General features: G+C 40.5%; 1 pseudogene; it reads right to left on the reverse strand.

The window, feature by feature from the left end:
- Positions 1 to 27,533, reverse strand: part of LOC134565044 (B-cell scaffold protein with ankyrin repeats-like) — a 198,661-nt pseudogene that overhangs the window by 125,236 nt on the left and 45,892 nt on the right.

Here is a 27,533-nt window from a genome sequence, read left to right on the forward strand (position 1 = left end):
TTAGAAATTATAAAAACTACTGTATATATGTTATATGGGAATATAGTCTTAAGTTTCAGTCTGCCTTGAAAATTCGCTGAGACAGAAGCAGGCACCACCCTGGAATTTACATTTAGAAAGGAGACAAAGGACTTACAGGAAACCCTGGCCTTCTCTTTGGCATCAGAAAAGGACACATTAGAATAAGCTATCAGTCTTGCCCTCCCTGGATGACAGAGCCGTCAGATCATTATCTTCAGCCATTGGAACACTGTCATCCGAGCATCGGAAGAACTAAAATTTAACACTTTGCAGCAGAGAAGGAGACTTCTTTCAGTTCAGCCGGAGACGACTATGAATTCGAATAACTAGCTTGGAAACAAAAGGACTTTGAGGATATTTTTGCCAGAGGCAGAATAAAGTGTATAAAAACTAAGCCCCGAACAAGGCCAATTCGTGAACTCAGGGGGGAAGGCAGTTGGCCAGAGACTGCGTCTTAGTTCACCGTTGACGATTTACGGGTCAATCCTATACGTATCTCCACTGTGGGTGGTTTTGCAGAAATTCTGTAATTCGATCCTTTTTTTAATAAACCAAAAATTATGATTTTAATTGGACTATTGTATTGGCATTTATAACATGCCTCATATTCACCGTGAGAGCTGTGGGGAGCCTTCAACGACTGACCAAGAACTGACCAAATCTCTGACGTGTGAAGATGAAGATTCTGGCATGTGGCTTGTGGAGTTGAGGTCTGCCCATGTCTGCTACATACACAGCATAAATTTCAACTACAGTGATTGTGATAGTTATTTAACATATATCATAAACCAATCTTAGCAGTTACACTGGCTTTCTCCCCATAAAGCAGACATCTTTATGTCAACTGCTGCATGTTCTTTTGAGTTTGGTAGAGTGTGGGAACTCAGAAAACATTTTTAAGCTCTCATCAAAGAGAAGAAAAGAAAATGATTATTACTAGACACTCTATAGTTCTGGCAATGAAATACTAAATCATTTACTGTAAAACATATGGAGACAGGAAGAATTGAAGGCAAAATAAAAAGTGTGCCTTCTGTGCAGGGTCCTCAAACAGAATTATAAATTGAGACCTTGGAGGGCTGTGTTAAACAGAACTAACACTATGCAGGGCAGAAATGGATTTTCTTAAGTATTTTCCACATAATGGGCTTGGTAGCTTTGAGAAATGACTTTCCCTAATGGTCATCCTATTGATGTAGAGCCCAAAGACAATTTTTCTAATTAAGCAATAAATTACAGCTGTAGCAAAGCCTGGTAACTCACTATTAGATCTATGCAGATCACTGAAATTTCAGATTGCTAAGGACTCAGCAAGCCTCTTACCTAACTTTACTCATTAATTCTTGCTTCTCCACCTAATTTTTCTTAGGGCTCTTAGATCAAAACTCTTCCCTCAGACTTTACAATGTCACTCAAAATGTAGGTTGGTTTGGCTTGCAGATTCTAATTACCACAATAATTTTAACAGCTCCTTACCTCTCCTACTCTTTCTTCATTTTCCCCCATGAAATTGAAAGAGCCTTATAAGTGTTTTTTTCTCTGTGGTGGTCTTTCTTTATTTGAATTTTTTTTTAAAAATCTGGTTTTTTCCCTTCTGAAGGGCTGGAGAAAGACACTTGATATGCTATCTTTCTTTGTGCTCAACAACTTGTAAGATATGACAATGTTTGATTCCTCACAGATCACTGGGAGGCTGCCAAAGGGCATATTCCAGATAATCAGGCTGGCAGCACATGCTATGTAAAGGCAAACCTGCTTCTTGACAGCCAGACATATACCTTCAAATTGCTTCAACTAACAGAGGCAAGACCTAAAACTTGCTTCTAGACTTTCCATTGAAATGCCCCAGCAATCCTTCCTTCTGCAGTAAACTGGCTAGCAGACAATTTTATAAGACTTCACTTTTTTTCTTTGCATTGTAAGGGCTTCTTAGATATCTGTATTTTAGGAAGAAGACCTCCACACCTAATAATACAGTTAATGATATCATCAGTGCAGGAAGGTTGATTGAAAGGTGATAGGAACATTTGTTAAAATGGAAAACTGTGGGGTATTCTCTCCTTGGGAAAATTTCATGCTTAACTTGATGCAACTGGTTTGTAACTTGGGTAGAGGATTCATGCCCTCATGATAAAAACATACTACACAGTGACTAAAAGTTCTCAACATCCATAAAAATCTCTAGCTTTTTACAAGCTTCCTATGCTTCTAGCTTTAGCAGTTTCTAAACAAGCTGAATAGAAAAATGACACCTTATACACAACAGAATTTCATGTCCAATTTGGTCACTTTCCACTACAGAGGTTAGGCAGAAGCAGCTCATTTTCTAACACATCCTCAAGCTAGTGCAGAGTCTTTATCTACTTCAACTTATTCATATCCATATGTATTTGTAGACGCAGAGGCTAAGTTTGACATAGGCATGCCATTGATTTCTACAACATAACATGGTGACTTATTTTCTCTCTCTCCTATAAAGAATTGTATTTGCATTTTTTCATTAATATAAACGGCTTAGCCAAATGTTTTTTAAATGTTCAAAGAAATTCAGAGCTTAATAATGCAGGTAAATTATAAGAAATATTTTTTCAGCCTACAGAGTACTTCTGAAAAATGGGACACTCCACATCCCACCTTCCCAAATGGTCCCTTAGCCATGTATATTTGCTAATGTCATACCTACAAAAAGTCAGAAAAACCTATGAAAATCCATATTTTAGCTTTTACAATCCTAATTACATTTAAGAACTGAAGTATCATCATGGAATCCTTTTGCATTTTCCCTACTTCAAATTCATAAGCATTTTGCATGAAATTCAATTAGTATTCAAGTTTCCATTTAAAATTGTAAAAGCTTTTACAAATAAGGAATTGCAAATAACTGACTTCCACTGTGTCACTGCCATAGTTACAGAATATCAAAGGATGAGACTAAGTACCAGACAATTCTTTGGAAAAAAACATTCTCATTCATTCTAAATTACACACAAATTTCAATAGGCATCTTACACAAAAGTAAGGTTTCCAAATCTGCAGTTCCACTTATCATTCTTTTTGCAAGAAGCTTGCACTCAATTGCATAGTTATTGAAAGGAGATGTAATGACAGTTAAGGTGCAAGGTTCTAGCCTGAATAAAAGTCAATACAGAAACTTAAAAAAATGTGTGTAGTAGTGCAATGGCTGGTTTTTCAAAATGAAAAATCTAGCCTTTCCTCCTTGAAGCCAAAATTTTATGTGCTCAGTCTTTACCTTATCTCTTCACTAAAGCATAAATTACCTGACCTCAAAAGGCAGTATATGCTAGCAAGTTTTTATTACAGGAAGCACATCCTTCTGAGAACACATGGAAAAGAAGAGGGAAATCTTGTCACTTAGTAAAATAAATTCCCTAAACCAAATCTTAAACATAAAACACCAAGACCTGATAATAGGAAGCCTCTCTTGAAGAACTGGATGTGTGAATATCCACTCACTAAAAAGTATCAAAGAATACAGTCAATCATTTATTCATTTCAGCTAGGTAACTTCCAGTGTACCAAAGAATATATGTAATTAACATTTCTGAGCACTAAAATATTGTGTCAAGAATTAAATCCCAGCAAGCTTCACCAGGGACTCACTGATGGATTAGGAGTTTCAGAAACCAGAAATCCTCTTCTCTGTCACATAGTCTACCAGATATTTGAAAGCAGTGAGCTGTGGGCCAGTGCAATATTGCAATAACATTTGGAGTAATTAAAGAAATATTGACAGCAATCAGATTCATTTAAGATTGCTCATCTTTCTACAAGCCAGAGTTTCTCGCTTTCTGACCCTCGAGGTGGCCTAGTCCCCACGCCCGTAAGACTATTAATAGATCATGGCAAGTTTTCAAACCAGGTCAGGGGGTGCGTCCACCTCCTCCTCGGCGAGAGCATCACCTGGATCTTTCACCGTGTCCAGTCTTCCATTTTGGGGTGCCTTTCATCTCCAAAGAACTCTCTCCCAGTGTACTGTGTGTTCATATTATTTGCATGTGCCTTCCTCGAGTAGGCAGCATGGGGGGAGGAACTAGGTGAGCTCCAATTACAGTAGACACAGCTAGGACAATCAACTCACTTTTAACATGCTAATGCAGAAATGCAGGACTGGCAGGATGGCTGCCCAGCCCCATCAGGGACGGAGGTCACCTGTCTCTGAGGCGCCGGGGCACCGGCGCCTCCCATTGCCCCCTCCAGAGCTCCAAAGAACCACGCTTGGCACTCCCCCCCTGCCCAGCCACGGCTCCTGGCTGGCTGGCGGGGCCGCCACTTCCCGGGGGGCAGGGGCTGCAAAACCAGCAGTTGCAGTGGCTCAGGTGGCCGCCAAGGCCTCCCCCCAGGGCAGGGCCCCGCCTATGGCTACAGGGGTCCGGCAGTGGATCCCTCAGGGCTGGGGGCCGCGGCAGTAGTCTCAGGAGTTCTGGAGACATAACCCCGTCACATCTCGGGCCACGGCAGCTACACAGGGGCAGCCTTTGGAGCATCCACACTCACTGAGAATTCGTTCATAACAAAAGCCAGCCAGCTCCCATGGCTCACCTTTGCCAACAGAGCCCTGAGCACCTTTCCACTAAGCCTGCTGGACAGGGAAGCAGGAGGGCCTTACCAACAAAGCAGCAGCAACTAAAAGCCCTGAGCATTGACCTGCTCAGCAGACTCCAAAAAAAGGCTGTACAGCCCTGCACAGCCCACTGGGCTTGAAGGTAGAAATAGTAGCTGAGTTGTTGCAACTTCATCTTTTGATGCTCTCTCTCTCTAATCATCTCAGGGAATTCTTACTTCCCTAGGAATTCTCCAGCTCAAAATGACACTTTTGGGATTTTTTGGTTTTTCTCCAGCAAATGAAAGACATGTTGCAGGATTTTGGAAAAATCAAATGTATGTTTTAATGCATTCATTTTTCTGGAACCCAACAGCTCTTTTAGATAGAAGCAATGATTTACTATCTGTACTTTGGGGCTATTCCTTAAAAGAACAAACAAACACAAGCAACACTTAAAACAGTGAGAGGTATGCCAAATGCAAAAGTACTTCTATGGTAATAATAAGTAATGTCAACACTACAGCTGTAATGGGAAGATCCAGGAACATGGTCAAACTAAATTTTTCTTGGCTCAGAGCCATGCAAATATTTCTTTTCCACATTCCCATCAATTACAGAGGTACTGTAAGTGTTTTTGTGCTTAAGTGCACTATTACAGGGGACACAAGCCGTTTTTCTTCTAGTGGTTGGAGCTAACATTTCTATATCATATTACATTTGGCAGAATTGAAGTACACTCAGATTTTTACTTGCATTGCATTTGTAAGCCATACCATTTGAATCAACTGAAAACAGGTAGTACCAACTGCATGTCCTATCCAGATTACACATGTTTACAGTGTCCATAGAGTAGTTTTTACTTCAATACTGTGTCTTGGTTTGAAAGACAGGTATCTACTAGGAAGGGGGCAGAACCTCCCTAGAGATGGAGAATTCAAATCCCCTCCCTCCAGATTATTCTAATTTAGAAAATTAAAGGTGCTTTCAGGCAGAGGTATGGGGATAGGAATAACAGTTCTTTACTAGTATATATGACAAAACAAACAAACAAACAAACAAACAACTACAGCATTAATAATAAACAGAACCAGGAACCTTGAGGGCTTTCTTTCCCAAAAGCCCAGGGCAGTTTGATCTCGGTGTCCCTGCAGGACTCTGAGAGGCCAAGCTGGAAGGGTGGAAAGTCCCAGGCTGGTGGATGAGATCAGATGCACTGCGCTGGTAGCTGGAGCAGCAGGGGTTGTCCCGGCAGAGCTGGGCAGTGCGGGGCTACAGAGTAGCAGGAAAACCTCAAAACTCCGAAGAAGCAGCGGCGTTGGGGGGAGGGCCGGAGAAAGCGAGCTCAGGATTCCGGGTACACTAGCAGATGACGGTAGATTTCCCAGGACGAGGCAGAGGCAGAGTGATGGCCGCAAACTCTTCCTGCAGCGAGGGGCAGCTTGACTGTCTTCCTCGATGCCGCGAGCAAGAGTGAGCAACTGCCCCCCCAGCTCTGTCTTTTACCTTTCCCAAAGCTCACGTTATCTCTCTCCTCTGAGAGAAACTCCCGGACACTCAAAACAATAGGTGTAGCCTTGTGCTGCCATGTCCTTCGACTACTCCCTTTGTTTCTGGTTAAGTACTGTGGTGAAGGTTTCTTAGCAACTTATGGGAAAAAATTCTGTAAGTGAAAAAGAGGCAAATATAACCCCCAACATACTGGTATAAGTATTCATGCTTGGGAAAGCATAGAACAATTATTGTTAACTGTTTACGTGCAAACAATAGCAGGTATGGACCATGAGAGGTGTTTTAATGAAAAATTACATTGTAGAGCTCAGTTGGCATTTTAAATACATTTTAGACTGACAAATTTATACTTTATTAGGACAATTAATAATCTTATTAATAAAGAAAAGCCAACCAGAGGTATGCACACACTTTAAATGCTTTTTAGAGTGAAATAAATCACCCTTACAAGCACTGCCTTCCATCACAAGCAAAGTCTATTAAAAATGTGAAAAGACTGTAAAATCGCCATGTACTCTCTGTGTATCAGCTTAGTCTGTCTGTACCATGCTTTCTTGTCTTCCCTTGAAGAAGCCCCAAATCAAAGTATGAGTGCATTAGGATTAAAACAAAATTACCCATTTTCTGAACCTTCCAGTTCCATGTGGAGTGCACAACAAAAACACATCAGAAATTGAGTTTCTACACTAGTGTAAAAAACAAATGTCCTATGGAATTAATAATTTTCATTCAACATGAAAAATTATCAATGGAAACCATGTTTCTAAAATGGTTTTTCATCCATGTTTCAACCCTTCAGTTCATATGCCCATCTTAGAAAAAAAATCAAGGTATTTCACCAAGAGTTAAGTATCACATTATTCATATTCTCCCTGTTCTTACCAGTCCTTTACATACAGCTTTACTGGGAGTATCTGACCATACAAAGACAGCACCTACTCCGATACACAGCTAGGGAGGTTAGGGAATACAGTTCCATTCTCTTCAAGCCAAACTGCTCAACTCCAAGAACTGAAAAGCCTGACCTTACAGTCAGTAGCCTGACTGCTACTGGCAGGAGGTTTCTGACGAGTGCAAAGATGACTGTGAGGCAACTACAGCAGTTAAATGTGAAATTACTAACATGCTGATCCAGGAAGACAACATGGTTTTATGAACAGCTTTATGCTGAATGGTAAAGGGGAACATATTTTCTTGAGTTAAATTTGATCTCAATTACAGTATCAAAACCTGTAGAATTATCATATCTGTACATATTACAGTAAGCACAAAAAGAGTTGAAATAGGTTAAAGCTCTCAAATGTCACTATAGTACAGTTTTTGTACTGCAATTCTCTTAGATTTTATTTGCAATAATTTACATGGTAGAACTATGCAGAGACCCTTATTTTACTATTACCTTTCACGTGGAAAGCCAAATTTTGTCCCAAACCCCTCCTGCATACCCAGCTGAAGAAAGATTTACTCCATCTAAAGGTGATAAGATTTACCCTTCCTTCACAGTGGCATGAACAAGCAAGGCAGGGAAACAACTCTTTTTTGAATGGTGAAGAATGGCAGTGCTAAGGGAGTTCATAGTGCCTCTCAAAGTGACCTTTAAAGAAGTCTTTATCTCCTACTCTAGACATCTGGTCTAGGCTACCTACAATATAACCATTGTTTGGGTGCTGAAAGAACCAATCTAACCAGGCCACATAAGGTACTTCTTGCTCACTGTTTTGTCCTTTCCATTATATGCCTAAAATTCAAGCAGTGCAAAAGCTCTGATCTTCACCATCAATGCACAAAGAAAGTGGCTGTAGCCCATTTTTACCCCTCTTTCTGAGACAAGAGTACAACAGTATTTTCAGACAGAAGAGCTACAACATATTAGTCTTTACAAGAAGTGATACTATGAGATCTCAGTAGTGCATCTTAGCCCCCTCGTTGTAGATGATGTGGAAAGCACATGAACTTATTGACAATTCTTTGATTAATTTTCTTAATTCCTTGTGCCCATGCTTCTTTGCAATACTTTCTGGATCGTCTCCATATTTATTGGTTATTTTGCAAGCCCATGTGGCCTCAGGACAACTGAGTAGAAATGTTGCAAGGTTCTTCAAGCCAAATCTGGCTGCATAGTGAAGTAGGGTAGGAAATTCTTTCAAATGGCTATCTGTATAATGGAAACACAAGTTCTGCTTTTATAGAACACCTTCTTCTATAAACCTCTTTTGAATACTAGTGCTGTAGAATCACAGTTATCAAGCTCCCAATATTGAACTATGTTGCACTGTGCTTTTGCTTTAAGTTCTTGGCTAGCCTTCTGTTTTATATGTGAGTTAGCAATCATAAGGAGTTTGCTTGAAATTATGGTTATGCTTTAGGATTTGCTGTATGTCCTCCCTAAGCATATCCTCCCCCATTCCTTATAATGGTGCCTGTCTTTGTATCAGCTTGTATTATATTTTGACTCTTACCCTAATTGCTATCAATCGGTTATATGTCAATCCCTTTTACTTATTAGCTAGCCACTCCTTAGAGACTCTCCTATTGGCCCCCAGCTGCCTATCTTCTCGCTAACCTCCTCTGTTCCCAAATGTCAATCCCCTGTATTCCTGTCCCTCTCCCAGAACCTTCCCTATCAATCTTTAGTTACTCGATGCCCTATTTGTCCCTGTGTATCATTCCCCTCCCCTGTTTCCCCCTGCTAAGTTTGTAAGATGTAAACTCCACCTTGGACCCCTCCCTAGCTGTACCCTCATGGGTTGTTTGTTCTGCATCACCTCCTCATAAAACCCACTGCCTGACCCCTGCTCAGGGTCTTGGGCATCTGGTACACCTTCATTAAACCACCTCAGTTTCACCCCAAGACCTGTCTCACCTCTGTGTCCTCTTCTCAGGGTTGCTGTTCCCTGGGAGTTTCCTCGGGGTTGCTGTTCCCCGAGGTAGTAAGGTTTTCTGTCTTCTCTTTGCCTGAAGTGTTTCACACCGGAGCCAGAGATGACAAGTTGAGTCCACCAGTCCGTGTTATCAAGGTTGTTTATTCTTAATTATCTATCAGTTCTTTCCCAGCTTTGCAAGGCGTCCCCAGCAAAGCAGGACACACGGCAGGACTGGGGCGGATCAGAGAGCCCCGCACCTTATGTACAGTACCCTTGACCCAACCACCGTCCAAAACGTACTTTTTATTTACAAAACTTTACCAATGTCTACTACCTATACTAACATGTCGTTTCTACTCTAAACCAATCTCTAAAATCCAACTCAGCAGAAGATGGGGGACGAGAGCAAGAACAAGGAGAACAGGGGCCACTCCCCAATTCCTCCATCTTGTCTCTTCAGCCCCATATACTAAAAATCCTATTTTTTTTAATTTACACTGTATAATAAACCAGCTACTACTTATTTAAAATTCTTTTGGCTTGTGATTCTTCCTGCATGTGAGTATTCACTCCCATGGACAGGAATCAGAGGCAGTGTCCTCCTGGGCTCTGTGTGAGGCTGGTTGACCCCCTTGTACAGATCCCAGATCCCCCTGTCCAGTTTCCAAACCCTCCAGGGTGGCCAGAGGGATATCCTGGACTCCAACATCCTCTCTGTGCCCTGAGAAGCAACAGCTGAGAGGATCAGAGATCCGGGGGGAAGTGTCGCTCCCCGAGGTGCTGCGTGCTTGGGGACCCACACTGAGTCATGGACCATTACAGAACTAGCACCAAAAGAATTATTTTTTCAGTTAACAGTTTTACAGTGCCTATATATATATATCAATAAAGGAGCCTTTGGTGTAACTGAGAAATCTCAATTTTATCCTGACAGAGGGATTTTAAAGCACTTCAGTTCTATTGAGAAATAATCTGTCTTGCAAAAGGCAAAAAATTCTACAGCCAAAACATGCTTTTGCTTCTGTAGAATATTTTTGAGTGGGATGTTTTTACAGGTTTATGATGCTGTTTTGATATTAAATATAATTTCTGAAAATTCACAGGACTACCAGACACTTGGAAAAAATTGCTTAGCCCTGTAATGAAAAATCAAAGAATTTAAAGATGAATGTATTAGACAAAAGTTTTTAGGATTTATCTGAAATAACATGATATGAATTTCTATCAAAAACCATTTTTACATTGGAGAACTGGGACATTCAGCATCTTTCTTGTATTTTAACTCTATGAGTGACCACAAGATACATACAACAACAACCAAACAAGCAATAACAAAGAAAAAGAGTTCAAGCATAAAAATACTTCTCTCTGTATGCATACTCTACATTCTGATTACCTGTGGTTTGCTGTGTACCAACTGGTTTATAAATCATCATGCAGTGTATCTCTTCTCCAGGCATGCATCCAGCCTGCCCCAGGGAGCATCAACTTTTTGCACCCTGAGGGTCTTTCCTACCCCAGTGCCTGAAGGAAAGCTCCTCTAGTTTGCTTTGAGCCTGGCTCCTTGTAGGGTTCAACTGACAGTCCCTAATTCATCTTATTCTCCATTACTGTCTGCCCTCTATGCAATTCCAGTGATTTACTCATTCCCATAATTTCTTTCTTGAAGAGCTCCAGTCTAGTTAATTGGGTCCTGTAGAGAACCAACTCCACCACACACACTGCTCTCTCCTCAACCTTCTCCAGCTTTACTGTAACTATTTTGAGATGACAGGAGAAGAGCTGCATATGATACTCAACTTTGGGGTGAGCCTTGTAATTCATGCATTGCCATAATTATGTCCTGTTTTGTCCTCGATTCCTTTTCTAAGAATTCCTAGTGTTTCATTAGCTTTTTGATCTGCTGCCTAGCAACAAGTTGATGTTATCAGGGAACTGCACTGTAGCAGGAGCAGGATGACTTATAGAATAAAGGTTGAGCTATCCCAAACTAGGCCTCAGATTCTGGCCTGCCTAGAAGTAGATAAACCTGTGGCGCAGTTAGAAAATTCACTTAAGGTGTGTATATGCCTTAGCTAAAATAGTTAGGATGGAAATACAGTTGCTGCCTTAAACTGTAATAGCTTACATTTTTGTTTACGCTCACTACCAATAGAAATGCACCTGTTACTGTAAACTATTCTTACTGTATATAACCAGCCATCTTGTGAATAAAGAGGAGAACGTATGTTATAACCATATTGGTCGGACCTGCGTTGCTCTGTCTCCAACCCCAAGATTGAGTCCCAGCCTTCACTGCACAGTCCTATTCCTCAGCACTAATAGCCTGCTCAAATCCTCTCATTTTGGATAACATAGGACTGCTTTTTTTCACTTGCACCACTTTGGTTTTACCTGTAATGAATATCGTCTGACATTTTACTGCATAATTACTAAATCTCTCATTCCCTCTGCCCCATTAGCCTTTTTCCTTACTACCCCGAACACTTCATATCACTAGCAAAAAAAGATTTTTTCCCAATTGCCTGCCTCCTGATTTTGGTCAGTTATTCATCCATACCCAGTCAGTTGCTGACTTAACCAGGTCTACTGACTCTTAAAAAAACCTACAAGAAATTCATAAAGCCAGATTTCACATTACAGAAGACTTATTTTATTAACACTTCTATTAGTTTGTCCTGTAGAGAGAACACATTAACCTGCATCTAGGTCACAAGGTCACTTAAAAAAACTGGGTTTTGGCATCAACTCCTGGTTTGGTCACACCTCCTAGTACTAAAGAAATGAAATATTATATTGTTAGAAACTCACATATTCTACTTTAAAATTTCCTCAGAGATCTTAAAGAATGCCAGTTAGTCCTGGTAATTTCTTTGTGTTCAACCTGCCTGTTTTTGCAATAACTTCATGGTCCCTTCAACTCCAGACAGTCTATTTTCACATGTATCTGTATCTGTATCTGTATCTGTATCTGTATCTGTATCTGTATCCAGGACTGCAGCTCAGGAATTTACAGTTTCTTCTATCTTTCTTGAGTTTTATTTTATATCCCTGTCATCAGTTGTCCTACAGGTTAGCCAGCACATTGTCAGCCTACAGCGTGCTGGAGGAAGTTACGACACCTTTTGGAAATCTCTTAGCTTCCAGTCTTTAACAAACTTTCTAATTTTTACATTCTTCTGCATAGTGAAATTTGGCTCAGCAGTGGTGAATTTGTGAACCCCCCTGCCCACCCTTTTTGCTCCGGCAGACTCATAATATGGTAGAGAGTAAAATCTCACCCCATCATTAAATATAAGGAACAAGAGCAATTCTTGGAATAGACATAGCTGAGTACTAACTGAGAAAAAAATTTAGGACAATTTGGACTGCATTTTGGACAAAGAATTTTCCAGCACTATTCCACTCCAATATTTTTTTGACAGAAGGAATTTGAGTGGACTAAAATTTATTCAAAAGTCCCATTAACAACCCTAAACTGATTTTTAAACAAATGTAGTATTGCCTGACTCTTATTTCCACCAGGCAAAGAAAAATCTAATCAAGAAACTGTAAATACACAACACCTGTGTAAATCAAACCACTTGTTTTAGAAGCCTTGGCAGGTGAACTTCCATCAACAAGAGTATGTGCAGTAGTTTATATTTTCTTGTAGTTCCAGTGTGCTTTAAAACCCTTTGGGCTACAGTAGACAATCTTAAAACTGCATAGCAGCTAAGGTTTGTGAGACAAATAGATGCTATACAACTTCTTTACTCAGTATTGCTCAACATTTTAATTAAAGCTCCACAAACTGGGTTTGATTCTGTCATTTGAAGAACTATCATTTTTTAGTTCAGAGTACATGCATTTGACTTCTTACTTTTCTCTAGATTTTTCTAAATGTAGGAAAAAAACAGGATTCTTTAAAAAAAACTGTTCAGACATGAGCTAATATTTAAAAAACTTCCACAAATCCTCAAACTGCTTTTCTTAGTACTTGTCGATTTTGCTATTTTTGTAGATGTCCAGCAATGCAAAAGGTGTTGAGCAGTAATTTTAAAGAAGAGTAAATTTTATGAACTTTACTCAATAGTTTGCACCCTGTCAGGAGACACCAGAAGGTCAAATATAGTCAGTAAAAAGAGCCTTAACACAGTATTAATAACATGCTCCAAATGAAATTCCACTCATACTAAAAGACTCCAAAAGAATGGTTACAAATCTGAAAGTCAATCAAGTCTATATTACCAATGGACTGGATGCTGTGATTTCTTTACCAACAGAAAGAGAAGAAGAGTAGGTGGTATTCATAAGCATGCTCTAGGCAGGTATATAACTGCCTAGAATGCATTTCTGCACTCTTAAAGTAATATAAAACAGAGGTGTGGCAGTGTGCAAATTAGGTTTATTAGGTTTATTGTATTATTCCTTTGTTCTCTGTCTCGCATGTGTGTGCACCTGTCGTTATGTAACAGTCCGTTACCTGTCATTCATTCTGCCTGCGGTTTTTTGTATTCCTCCCTGCTTCCCCGGTTGGTAAAGTTAAATTTCCCGCGTGCTTAACGGTCCCGGGGATTGCCTTCATTGGTTGTTGTACCCTCACCATTCTCTCTCCCCTATCTGGATAAAACTCTGCGCGGACTGCTTTTGCGCGCAGTCGCAGTGCGCCGGAATGCGTTTGTACGTGCAGTAAAACTCCGCTGCTATTCGCTGCCTCCCTCCTCCTGCCTCTGTCCGAGTCATTTCACCACCGCTGCTGAGAGGGTCTCTCAGAAACAAGAACCCCGTGGGAATCAGCATCGTTCCCACGGTGTACGAACTGATCCCTCAAGCGATATATTCACAGTGCCTGGGCTAGCTGGAATAGGGATGCTGAGGTCTTGAAACGCAGCACAGTGACACAGAGGTATTCCAAAATCCCTTCAGGTCCTTGCACTTGAGCTTTTTTTTCTTGTCACCACTCAACTCCTCCCTAGCTGAGTTTGTTATACAGGCAGGACTCCTACACTTACATACTTTGAACATTACAGGAAACTACATCATTAACAAATTAAATACCTCAGCCAGCCATAAAAGATGGTAAAAATAAATAAATTTTTAAATCAATGTCCTAAAAAAAAGCATTTTTTTTATTGCTCCTTGTAGGAAGCAGAAAAAAAAGTTTGTTATCAGTCAGGAAAACTTTAAAAGCAACACTGGTGGTATAGTGAGATCTTCTACATAAAACTCAAAAAGGAAATGAATGATCCAAATGGACAGTTTTCGTCTCTTCTGCTCATGAACCTGAAGCCCGGTGGCATCAAGTTGTGACACAAGGCAAAAAGTCATTATGAGGACCCACAGACAACTGAGCTTCTCTAACTCAAGACAGCTTTCAATACTCTGATTTTCAGGCACTCAACTGGCAGCACCCTGCACTCACACAAAGTAGGACACAATCTTCAAGGGCTAAACTTTCCCACACCTGCTGATAAACCCTCCCCCAAAGCAATGAACTACTTGAGGCCACCTCAGTACAATTGTTGTCTTGGTAAATGGTATACTGACAGTGGAGATGGCTGCTGTTGTTTCAGCAACCTCTAATATTTCAATGACCATTTCTGTATGCAACTGTGGTACCAGTAGTCACTCTCTGCTAATAATAGCTAGTAATAATTAGCTAGTAACATAAGCTAATAGCTTTGTCTCCCATGCAGTGAAGGGAAAAAGAGGTCCTTGGACTTGGTCTCTCAGAAATTTCTCCCCCAAATCCATACGTAATTATGAAATATAGTAAGGTTAACGACCTCAAAAGAGATGATTGAAGCCTCCTGGTCTTTGTTTTTTGCCCTCATGTATCAGGAGCATGATATGTTATGGAATGAAGTTTGAGCTATCCCAAACTGGGCCTCAGATTTGGGCCTGCTAGGCCTCAGATTTTGGCCTGTGTAGAAGTAGATTAAACTTGTGGCACAGTTACAAATTAAGTTAAGGTGTGGGCATGCTTTAGCTAGGACAGAGTAGAAACACGGTAGCTGCCTTAAGCTAAGATTGTTTGCATTCTTTCTCATGCTGAATGCCAATAGAAATGCACCTGCAACTGTAAACTATCTGACACTATAAAACCAGCCATTTCGGGAATAAAGGGGAGAACGTATGTTTTAACCACATTGGTCGTATCGTACGTTGCTTTGTTACAGCCCCATATAGAGACCCTGGTTTCACCCTCATTCTGAAAAGAGACACCACTAACTTTTTGAATCCCTCCGATGTCACTAGGAAAAGGTGAAGAACTCTCCACCAGGTTCTACAGCAGAAATCAATGATGACTATGGGTACCACTGTCAAAATAACAGGTAAGAAAAGCCCACTACAAGATCTGTTTGTGTTTGTTTTTTAAATTGTAACTGTTCTTTAATTGCCAATTCTCAAAACTGAGCTGAACTCTTAAGACAAACTAGATGTTCTGCTGTAAATAAAATTCCATCATACCATGTTTAACCACTTTAAATAAAGTTTTGTATTATACACAGTAGAAGAGGCTGTAATTATTTGAAAGTCCGCATGCTTCAGGCAGAAAATACCATTCCCGAACTTGCAAGTTTGTCACACTGAATTGGTGAAAATTGCTGGAAATTTTGTCTGCTGTGAAACTGGAACAACTGGTACATTTCAGCTAACTATACAGAACTGAGCAAAAGTAGTAGTTATAAGGGTAAAGTAGTGAACAGCTTTTACTCATCACCAGTACTTTAATGAAGAATGTTAACAGAGAAAAGCTGTGGGTGTTTGGCACCTACACTAAGAACGGGTTAGCTGGAAGGAAAGGTTAAAGGGAAAGTCCTCAAGAGGCATATTTTAAAGTGTTTAAGGTGGCTTCTTCAACTTTCAGCTTACACTGAGGCCAGTGCTTGCTTTTAATTAAAGTTTTATTTGATATACACAAGGTTAAGAGGGAATTGCTGGTTTTTTTTGGTTTGTGGTTTTGTTTTTTTGTTTTTTTTTTTTGTATGTTTTGTCCTGCCATAATCCTTTCTCTTCTCTGCAGAGAATTCTGGAAAACCTCAGCCATAAAACAGAGCGTAAAATCTAATATTACTGTATCATAGCATTGTCTTAGCTTGCAGGAATTTTCATAAAATTGTAGTAAGGAAACAGCAGCCTACAGTGGTATTTATGCACATCTTGTAAGACATCTTGCTTTTATTTCCCAAATTATTGAAACAGGACATGGTTGTTTTTCTTAACGATTTAAATAGCACCTAAGATGATTTCTACAGTGCCAATACCAGTACCTCCTCCCTCCTCCCATTATTCTGCTAGAAGCTAAAAACCCAGACTTTATTTCTTCTTTTGGAATAGATGTTTCAACTTGGAAAAAAAAAAGAATTACAGAAATCAGGATAGGATTTGCTATGCTGCTAGCCGTTTTAGGTGAAAAAAAGCACTGTTTTCTACAAAGCAAGTTCAGGACTTTTCAAAAGCATCAGTAGTTGAGTTTAATTAGAGAAATAGTAATAGATAATTTCTAAAAAATGAAAATTAATTAATAGTGAAAAATGAAAACTAATTAATAGTGGAAAATGAAACAGGTTTTCCTCAAGTAAATTGTTATTTCTTGGACAGGAAACAATGCAACAAAAATGTCAAATCTGAGGATTCTAAGAATCAGGGCTTTCCAAGAAGAAACATATTTCTCAAGAAATATTTTGAAATATGAGTTTGGAATTTTTATGTATGCTTTGACTGGATTCTATTACCAGAATATTAAGGGCTAATTTACATGCAACATACCCTGAAATCAATTCAGTATGGGATGTACAGTATTTCAGACAGTATTTCCACCTTTAGTTACATTCTTTCACAAGGGATGACACCACCACTAAAAATCCCAGACAAGTCTTGGCTTTGTCTCCAGTTAATGCTGTTAAACACATTTTTTTTCAGTGGTTTCTATTCAGTCTGCATTTAGCTTGCTCCTCTGTACCTCTGTATCAGTTAACTTTTTGCATCTTTGCCACCTATCTTGACTTTACCAGCCTAGACACTGACTGCTCCCAAGTACTGCATTATCATACTAAAAAAATGTTGAACAGCCATTTTGGGGATGGGAGTGCCTCTTAAAAAATTATGTAAGCAAACATGCATCTGATTATGTTTTGATCTAAATCACTGTCTACATAGGAAACCATCATACTGCATTCTAATTTCATTATATCACATGCCTTCTGTATTTACTTTTACACTCCCAAGTTTTTAATCACACAGCTGCACCCTTTGTGAGAAATCAAACCATGCGAGTCATTAGTTATCCAATAAATTAATCATAAGTTCTCCATTCTTGGTTCATTTTGAGGTCATACTGAGATCTTTCAAGTGCAGCAATTTATCAGCTGTACCCTGATGTGCGAGAATGTTCAAATAAAGCATCTATATAGAACAATACAGAGAAAGTTTTCTCATCCCTATGACTCATGCTAAAAGCTTGCACTCCTCTCATTCACTACTGGGCGTGTCTAGTGGCTGTTTGGGATGCTTTTATGAGAGTCAAAGAGACAGGTTTATATACCTTTCAGGCAGAAGAGGGATAAGAGTCTAAGCCTCCCACATTTTGAGTGCATTCAGCACTGCAAATACATCGTTCTTTCATGAAGAATCTGGGCATATAACTTTGCACCTTCTTTTTGGGCCATACATCAAACCAGTTCATTTTGAGGTCATTATTGGCTCAAGCAGTCAGCTTACTCTAGAAACTCACAGGCTTTTTGGGGGGCCATAGCAGGTTAGCATTATTCTCAATATTCAAAAACATCACCAAATCTAATAGTTATTAGAGAAGTGAAAAATCTTCTGCTCATCAACTAATATTTCACAACGGTAAAGACTCTTGAATCTGTGTTATCCACCCCATCCTGCAGTCTTGCACAGGAAAATGTCAAGGACAGGCACCTCATTTATTTGCTTCTACTAACATTGACATTTAAGCTCATTTTTACATTACAAATTGAATCATGTTTATCTAATACAGGGGAGCAAATTGTATCAACAAAGAAAAGGAAGGGAAACATGATGGCAATCCCAGTAGTGCTACCTTTAAAACTTGTTTGTATTTGGTTATGAGGAGGGGTAGGTTTACTGATTGTAGAGAGCTTATTTCTCTCAAAACCGTAGTCCAGCTACACACAACAGAAGTCAAGCAGCATCCTAAGCTCATCTTTCTCAAGTATTTTAGAAAGAAAACACATTTTCTTGAGTGTTGTTTTTCCCCAAAAGTTTCTTTAAAAAGCTGAGGTTTAATACACATTTGAAATAACATCATAATGATGCTTTCAAAACATAAGCTAAATAACTATGCTCTTGGTTTATTGCAAACCAGTTTGAATCCCTAGTAAGTGGTTAATGAATTCAACCACGGCCCTCCATTTGGTACTAACAGCGGCTTCTGTTGATACATGACTGAATTGTGCATATAATGTATCTACTTTATAGAGAAACCCTATCTTAACTCACTGGGACGCCTTCTTTTAAAAATTAAAAATAACAAAACTATCTTTATAGCTGAAGTAATGAAAACCATTAAGTGCATAGGTACTAAATTGACTGGAGAAGTTTAGTGCTGTTCTAAGATCAAAAGCCAACCATTCTCTCCAGATAAAGAAAACTTTCAGATTTTCCCCATACTTGGAAAAAGTGAAGTTTAAACTGCATTGCAGAAGAGCAATTAGTAAAAAACATATCATGTACAGGCATCTCCACATGACTCTTATTGCCTGTTTTCTCTGTAAGTATAAATCTGCTCAGCTGTAAAGCTGTCAATTTGCAGTTAATCCAATGCTGATCAAAAATCCAGAGAAGTATAAATATGAAGTACTGAGTCACAAAGTAATGATTTACAGAATTCTTTCTCCCATTTTTTCTGCTTATGTTGTCTTTACTGTGGATTCTTCCATTTCACTAGAGGCTTTCAATACTTAAGGACTGCCTTATAAACATTTATAAGTAATAACCATAGCATCAGTAATAAAAGTCAATACATAGAACAAGCGACTCACTAGCTTGGTGATGGTGCTCTTTGTCACTTTGGAATGGGCTGAATTCATAAGTAGATATTTTGCTTTTCAATAATGAAGTCAAAACATTGTCTACCTTCTCTACAGAAGAAAATTTCAAAGCCTGCTTAAAAAAGAAAAAACAAAAAATATTAGTGGATTGGTTGCATATGTATTTTTAACTTTATCCTCAGAGTGCTGGTGAATAAAATTACTCAAGACAGTATTATGGCAAACTCTCAGTAAGAGCAGCACAGTTATTGAAAACTATAGAAGAGATATTTTAATGCAAAAGAATAATGTACATAAACATGCATTATAACATATGAAGTTCATCCATGACTTAAAAACTTCTGGATGAAGTGTAAGGACAGGAAGATCTATGTTTTACTACAGCAGTAATTCAGGGTGAGTTTAAAGACTAAAGTAGCTCTCTGCTACCCAAAACTTTTACATTAAGATTTTGGTCTTGTCTAAGTAGGAAACAGCTTCAGTTTCATCAGCCAAGAGAGAACAAGAAACTGATATCAACCAGATAGATCAGCTTCCTACTAAACACACAGTCTTTAGGCAAGGGAAATCCACAATGACTTCCAGGAGATTTTTGAGTGCCTCTTTCTGGACAGAAGGTCGAGATCTACGCTTAACAACTTTCAAGGTAGCCATAATTAAATATTTCTTTGCCTGGCCTGACAAGAGAAGCCTGACTACAGAGATTTGAAGAGTAAGGATATTTTACACCAAGTACTACAAGCTCTAGTCCAGTCTGTGCTGCACAGGGCATCAAAAGGAGTTCAGACACATCAGAGAAGAGGTCAGGGAGAGTTGCTTTACTCTGCTCAGTAGCCCTGTGTTAAAGTTTGCCTTCCCACAGCTGGACTGTTGCTAGTCAAGATTATTCTAGGATGACTAAAATGGAACATCTTCAGACATGCTTAGCATATGAATTTAAAAAGAAAGTCTATGACTGACATGCTGAGGAGAAAATGACGGGGAGTACTAACAAAACATGAAGTTTAATTCCCAAGACTGTTGAAAGGGAATAAGAAAATTAAGTATGATGTAATCAGAAAATGTTGAATGCAGAGGCAGGATATAATTTTCATCCAACTCCTACCAAGAATTAGAAGAGATATTTATTTAGCAGGTAGGAAGCTAACAATATGATTGCTTATTTTTCCCATAATTAACCCTGATCATTCCAACATTAAGATCTGTAAAAACTATTGCATTTCTTTTCACTCTCTATGCTGCCACACTACATTCTCAGTATTTTTTATTCAATAATTATGAATACATATAATAATCTTCAATAAGCAAAGCAATAAGCATTAAGAAAATACTCCACCTAGGAAAAAAGATCTTTGAGGCTTGTTCTAGAACAAAAATCTAACCTGAGTACAAGACTTACTGTGTGAATTCAGAAAGCATATCCAAAACCTCCCAAAATATCTATAAAACCCCCAAACTATTAACATGAATAACAACACTATGTTTACAAGTTATTAAGAGGAATAATATAAAAATCCATTTAGGAAACAATACTATTCTCTCTCATTCCAAGCAGGTCTTCTTAGATAGGTTATCATTATGTTAACAGAGTTCAAACTAAAGTAGGACAAAACCAAGGAACAACACAGGAACTAGCTCAGATGAATGCATATGGCAGATCCTGTGTCATGAAGAAAGAGGCTCAAAACCATTGGTACTCACTGAAGCAACTGTGTAGTAAATATCCCACCATGCAGAGAATAAGAATTTAAGAGGGCTTCCAGATAAACTAATCTTGAAGTAATATTTTTCATCTTTAAAATGGCAGGGATACCCTCTACACATTGTGCTCCCTATCTAACCCTCTCTGTTCAAAAGAAAATTAACAAAATCCTCCCCAACAATACATGCCTCTTATCTTCTGTTCTAAAATTCCAGAGGAGCAATTTCAGACAGAGTCCATTTCAGACTGTACTTTATATCCAAGATAAATAAGCACTACATAGTCTCTTTTCAGCAAGCATTCTGGGGCATCTTGCCTACAGATCTCCTCTACTTTTTAATATGAACTGAGACCAAAACCCCTCTCATCCCTTTCATTCAGAAACCTATGGAAGAGGTGCTTTATAAATGCCTAGCTCTTACTTTATGCTCAGACAACCAAATTTACATGAAATACAACAGTGTTTCACAACCTAAGATGGAATAAGTTCTTGAACAGAGAAGAGCTATAGCAAGAGCAGGATGTGTTATGGAATGAAGGTTGAGCTATCCCAAACTGGGCCTCAGATTTGGGCCTGCTAGGCCTCAGATTGGGGCCGTGTAGTAGTAGATAAACCTGTGGTACAGTTAGAAATTAAGTTAAGGTGTGGGCATGCTTTAGCTAGGACAGTTAGAATAGAAACACGGTGGCTGCCTTAAACTAAGATTGTTTGCATTCTTTCTCACGCTGAATGCCAATAGAAATGTTATAAGCACATTGGTCATATCTGTGTTTTGCTCCGCCTCCAATCCCAATAGAGACCCTGTTTTCAGTTGGTGCTCTGGAACAGGGACTTCTCTTCTGCTTTTTATTTTTGCTTAGATGCAGATTGTATTTGATTTTATTACGCTTGGATGCGGATTTTATTCTGATTTTTAAACTTTTCGTATAAATATGAATCTCGCTTGGATGCGGTGAAAGTCTCTGCCGCTTGGGTTTGCCTTGTGTGCAAGATTCGGACTGAATATTCAAACGATCGGGACACAAGCAGTGCTGAGCTTACAGAGCTGGGATTGGAGAGCGTGGTTCATCTGCTTCACCCGGAGGGGAACAACGACACGTGGTGGAAGGGAGAGGTAAGCAGCTGGCATGAGTGAAAAGAAGGATTTTAAAGACATGGGGAAGGATTTTCGCGCAGCAGTGCAACTCTTAGCAACAATTGCCTCTAAAAGGGGTGAAAACATAAAAGAAACTGATATAGAACAGTTAACCCTATGGGCTCAGAAAAACAGAAAGTTAAACCAGCCATCGGTTCTTTTTAGTGAAGCAGAATGTAAGGAAATAAGTGAATTATTATGGGATTCTGTTATTTCACAAGGGAAAGAACTGAAGATTGCTTCAGAGTTAGGCATGATTTGAAAAAAAGTGATAAATACCTTGCAGACATTCGCTGCGGAAGGCAGACCTGCCCAAGCTGCCATTTTGGCTTTAGAGAAGGCAGCCCCTCCCTTCGATTCGGGGGTGTCTCCCTCCAAGCCAAAAGAGTTAAAAAAACCATCTAAAGTAGTGAGGTTTTCAGTATAAATTCCATGCATCCCGTAAGAGGGAATGCAGCTCCAGTGTGCTTCTCCCTGTGTGCAGTACTGGATACAGCAAACAGCCATGTGAGCTGTGCGCAGGAAGTGCCTTCTCCTGCTCCTGGGGAGAATGAGAGCAAACAAGAAATGCCTCGGCCACCAGGCTCAGGGGGCGTGGTGAAAGATGAGGAGGCAGGCGGGGCCGAAGGCGGAGCGGGGCGGGCGCAAGTGACCCAGCAAAGAGGCAGAGTTCGGGGCGGTGCCGAGAGCGGGGCAGTGCCAGCTCTGTCTTCACCGGAAAGAGAGCTGATGTCATCAGCACATGTGACCAAAACAAACATGGCAGCCCCCGTGCTGGCTTCCGAGAATTCGGACCCGGTCCGATCTGAAGCCCCTGCACCCCTGCAGCCAGCACCAGCGAAGTTCGTCACCCGATCACCACTTCTCGACACCGGCGCAGACACTTCCATTATAAATCAACTGCACTGGCCGCCTAATTGGCCTCTGCAATTTCCCTACACCCACGTTGTGGGGGTGAGCAGCACGAGTATCCCCTCAATGAGCGCAGACCCTATCAGTATTATCTTTGAAGACAATCAAGTCATTGTGGCTCAACCCTATGTTATGCCAATGCCTGAAGAGCTCCCAGGATTGTTAGGCAGAGATGTGCTCTCTCAGCTAGGGATGATCCTAACCACTAACCAGCATTTTCCTTGATGGCCACTGCAGAGCAGCCACCCATTTTAAAAATCACCTGGTTGACTGAAACTCCTGTATGGGTCGAGCAATGGCCAATGACAGAAGAAAGGCTGCAAATTACTAAGCAATTGGTACAAGAGCAACTAGAAGCAGGTCATATTTGACCCTCAGTGAGTCCATGGAACACACCAATTTTTGTTATCCCCAAAAAATCAGCAAAATGGAGATTATTACATGATGTCCGCAAAGTCAACGAACAAATGCAAGCAGTGGGTGCTTTACAACCAGGCCTGCCAGCACCACCTATGATACCTCAAGGGTGGAACATCATAATCATTGATTTAAAATACTGCTTTTTCACCATTCTGCTTCATCCACAGGACACTCAACGCTTTGCTATTAGTGCCAGATAAGAACAAGCCTGCATCATATGCTAATATTAAGCAAGGGGCCATTGAGCCATACGGCCACTTCATCGATTGCTTATCTGCAGCTTTGAAAGATGCCCCAGATTTACCTGCAGAAGTGCAAGAACATCTATTTCATTCCCTTGCCTTTGAGAATGCCAACTCACATACCAGGACTGTTTTAGCTTCCCTTCCCCAAGGCTGTGGAGTTGATGAGATGCTAGTAAAAGCTGCCAGAGCTGAACAAGACAATGAGACAGCAGCATTCACAGCAGCCATGCAAGATGCGATAGAGCAACAGGGACACATCATTGCAGCTGCGTTGACAGGAGGCAAAATCGACCATCCCAGCAGCAACAGAGAATCCTGCAGTCATGATATATCACCAGGCAGTGAAGAAGAAGAAGAGACTGCAGACGATTTTGGGACTTTATATTTAGAACCTGTGTATGGATGAATGGCAGGGACTGAGTACTGTGCTTTTATTCTTTTGCTTTTAATAGCTGGGATCATGGGGTTTCTCTGGGAGAATAAAATTGTGCTTTGCTTGTAACAGTGTATGCAAAAAGTAGCGAGCCGTGCCACAGAGCCAGTTTGGATAGCTCAAAAGAAAAAGAAGGAATTTGTAGCAAGAGCAGGATGTGTTATGGAATGAAGGTTGAGCTATCCCAAACTGGGCCTCAGATTTGGGCCTGCTAGGCCTAAAATTTGGGCCCATGTAGTAGTAGATAAACCTGTGGTGCAGTTAGAAATTAAGTTAAGGTGTGGGCATGCTTTAGCTAGGACAGTTAGAATAGAAACACGGTGGCTGCCTTAAACTAAGATTGTTTGCATTCTTTCTCACGCTGAATGCCAATAGAAATGCACCTGCAACTGTAAACTGATACTGTATAAAACCAGCCATTTCAGGAATAAACGGGGAGAACATATGTTATAACCACATTGGTCGTATCTGCGTTTTGCTCTGTCTCCAATCCCAGTAGAGACCCTGTTTTCAAAGAGCGTCAGGAATTTGTAGCAAAATTTCACATACTTCAAAAGGTCTTCCCTCCAATGACCAGCCTATCCATTTCTATGAATTACAAGTCAAGAACAATGCACTTCTTATACCAAGTTATCAGTGCAATTTGCTTCAAGTTTTCCACCTCAGCTTTCTGTTTTTCCTCTTACTCTTGGGATGTAAAATCTGAAGGCTTAAGCAATGATTTAAAAAGCTGTGCTGTTAACTAAACCGTAATGGGGAGCTTTGTTGTGCTACTATACAGCAAAGATACAAAAGAAAAAATTAGTTAATTTAAAAAAAAAAGGGCTGCTATGTCTTTCATCTCACATACAGGAGAGCCTGTTCCAGCACTTACATGAAGACAACAGCTAAAACAACAGCAAAACTAGTTATAGGGACACTCTGCACTATCCAGCTCCATATCATAAAAGGCACCTCCCCAAAAAACAATTCGGTTAAGAGACTGTCTTGGCTTGAAAAATGTAACCAAAAATGTGTATTCTATTTTCATCTGTTGAAGCCAGTTGGGAGATATTGTTCTTTATCTCTTGTAACTCTAGTGGGGGGAAGAGGGCAGATGCCTTCTGTTAATGGGACAATTGATAACACCAGATAAGGCAGTGCCTTCTTATCTCTTCCTCCACCCATCCTCCTCTGAGGGACATCACCTGTGCATGGGCCATTTAAGGCCTCTCACATGACTGATAACATTGCTTCATTCCATTGTGAGATGCTCCACCCAGTGGGAGGAGCCAAAGCTTTCCACTGGGATAAAACCTGCAATCCCAAACACTGATTCAGCTGGTTTTCCCTGAATTCTTGGAGGAAGACTGGACCTATTTTACCAGCACTGGACCCTTTTTTCTACAGGATCATCTCTACTTCACAGAACAACATCTGTTACTCTAGGAAGACTTATTTGGACTGCTTCCAACACCCTGACAACAGGGTGTCAGGTTGTATCTCTGTCAGGGTTTTCTAGGACTTTGTTTGCTTGTTTGGGGTTTTTTGTACTAATGCATTTGTATTTTTAATATTCCTAGTAAACAACTGTTATTCCTATTCCCATATTTTTGCCTGAAAGCTCCTAATTGCAAAATTGTAATAATTTAGAGGGGGGGGTTTACATTCTCCATTCCAAGGGAAACTCCAGTTTTCCCTGACAGATGCTTGTCTTTCCAAACCAAGACAGAGACTTTTACTTTACTGCCCATTCCTGCCCCAGACCACTCACAGACTCAAAGTCTGCTGTGTTTATGTATTTTAATGTACCTTACATAGATCTCTATAGGCCCCAGAAATCTCACCAAGATTACAGACCTGAAGATCCTGGGGAAGTTTCACCAAAGCCAACAAAAGCAGAATTATAATTAAAGTTGAATTTAAATTTAAGCACCCTGTAAGAGAACTCTGAGCCACTCAGGAGTTTGAGAAAGCCCACCTTTTATCCTAATAAAGATTTACAACACTAGAGAAAATAGGCAAGAGTGCTAGTTTCCCCCGATGTCCTTGCAGCCCCTCAGAACTAAGCTAGTGAGTTTGTAGCCAATTCTTCCCATACTGTCTGAAACAGCCAACTATTCTCTACTCCAGTACTGGAAATCCTTCCACAAGCCTTACTGCTTGTCCCAGTACCACCTCCCCAACTGTAGGCACTAACTCTATTCCCTCGTCCCTTTCCAGAGCAACAGCACACAGCTGTGAACAGAAAAGCCCCAAGTGCTGACCATCACACCTGGGCTTCCAAAAACATCCTTGGAAAAGGAGACCACCAAGCACATATTTTGCTGCTTTTGTCAATGAGATTACCTACATTCTTTAATAACTGCTAACCAAGCCCTGTGTCATGGGTTGGCACTGGCCAGATGTTAATGCACCCATGAATATATGTTTTTTCTCTAACAACTACTGTGGGATGTGATCAGGAACAGAGCAGAGCAGGCTTAAATTTTGAAAACAAAAAAACACTAAAACTCTATTACATTACATAAGAACAGAGACAGAAAAACTCTTAAACATACACAGAGACAGAAATAAAAACTTTCTCAGAACATTTCTCTTCTCTCAGTTTCTACCTCCCACACACTACTCTTCACAGACTAAACCTTTGGGTTTTAGATTAAACAATTACTACTTTAAAAAAATAAACTAATCTTCAATTCAGCAAGGGAGAGAGGAGTCTCTCTCACAGTACAGACTGTTCTTCAGAAAACACGGGTCTATCCTTTATGTGTTTCTATGTCACCCGTGGCACCGCTTGGAGAAGTCTGCCAGGGTGACACTCTCTTTTTCTTATGTCTAGCACTCTCACTGCTGTCTATAGTCTGAAAGCTGCATACAGGGCTCTTTTAAGGATGCTAGCATGCCGAGCTCTCTCCCTTTTTACCCAGGGGCTGAGGTTCTAAGAGCAGGTCTCCCCTGAGGGCAGAGGGCTCCACTACACCTTCTCCTTCTCTTCTCTGCTCGCTCTACTCTTCAAGTGCCAGTCACTGTAGCAAAAGCAGGGGCAGCTGTATCTACCTAAAATGCAGTTTATGTTCAAAAGAGACTTAAGTTCAGTCTATGGCTGACATTATGCAAGAAAAGTCCAGCTCAGAAAGCTACTCCTCTCATTCTTTGCTCATCGGGTTCCTTCTAATCGTGCTTTATCATCTCGGTCCTAGGCCGCTTCCCTCTCTCCTCTGAAATCACCAGTCATGAGAATCAATGTCTAAGAAAAGTTTCTTTTTGCCAAGCAAGGGTTAACAGTTTCTAGCTCCCGGCAGGGTGCAGGCTTAGGCACTCCCAGGCTCGGCAACCCCCACGTGGCTGGGCACCTTCTCCCGGAGTTTGGGGGGGGGGAGGGGGGTGAGCACAGACAGAAGGCACTTCTACAGTTTTCCACTCTTCCATCCTGGCTGGGGCAGCTCAGTTCCAGAGTCTTGTCTACTCTCTTCTCCCCCCCGGGGCTCCGGCTTACCTGAGCCTGACCACGTGTTTCTCCTCCCCCACCCAGCCTCGTGGCTGGGCAGGGGAAGGAGGCTTGAGACATCTGTCTGCTTAAACCAGAATCTAAAAGAGGCCGAACCCCCCTGGAGTCTTGCTTTTAACTCTTTGTGTCCTCAGAGGTGTGTCTAAACTTCCGAGTGACCAATCTAGGTGCCAGCAGAAAAGCTGATCACTGATTGGCCTACTTACCTTCCCCTG

This window comes from Prinia subflava (genome assembly GCF_021018805.1).
Source record: "Prinia subflava isolate CZ2003 ecotype Zambia chromosome W unlocalized genomic scaffold, Cam_Psub_1.2 scaffold_32_NEW, whole genome shotgun sequence".
In the NCBI taxonomy this organism is placed as follows: domain Eukaryota; kingdom Metazoa; phylum Chordata; class Aves; order Passeriformes; family Cisticolidae; genus Prinia; species Prinia subflava.